We start from the raw sequence: 710 nt of genomic DNA, 5'->3' as shown, positions 1-710 counted from the left end.
TAAAGAGCAAACTATGAGGTAGCTGCAGCTCAAATTTGACCCGCTTCCAACTAAATCGGCGGAAATTTGTCTTTTTCAGCAGAGGTGGATCAAAACTTTTTACACCCAACCATTTGGTCAATTGTGCATTAAATATGGCCTAGTATTTTAGAAAAATGATTTTGTCCAATTTTGCAATAATTATTTGGTAGGTTCTTCACAAAAAAACCTCATTTCGGGCACTCAAAAAATAAAAAATGAACTTTCTGTGCAAAGAAAATGAAAACTCTCTTAGAAAACATTGTTTGGAATTCCAAGATGCACCTCGTGCAAATATTTGATAACTTCTTCACACAAAAAATTCATCTCGGACACTCAAAACAGAAAAATTAAAATGTTGACATGATTTTACACTTTATTTTTATTTGACCACGACCAATTTTGAATGGTCATAACGTCCAATACTAAATGGTCATAATGTTATACACGCGTACTGCATTCTGATTGGGCCATAGCCATCTGACGCGGATCATGCATCAAGCACCGTTGGATGCTCATGGATCCAACGGTAGCCCTCGTCCCCCCACCCTCGCACCCACCTAGCACTAACACAACCCCCACGCCCCCACTTCCCCACCGCAACCTTCTCCACCTTCTCTTCCTCTCCCCCTTCTGGATCCACCGCCGCCGCACACCACTCCTACTTCCGGATCCCCCATCTCCTCGCCGCC

The sequence above is a fragment of the Triticum aestivum genome, chromosome 7B (assembly GCF_018294505.1).
Source record: "Triticum aestivum cultivar Chinese Spring chromosome 7B, IWGSC CS RefSeq v2.1, whole genome shotgun sequence".
NCBI classification, from domain to species: Eukaryota; Viridiplantae; Streptophyta; class Magnoliopsida; order Poales; family Poaceae; genus Triticum; species Triticum aestivum.
This window is presented reverse-complemented; position numbering follows the sequence as displayed.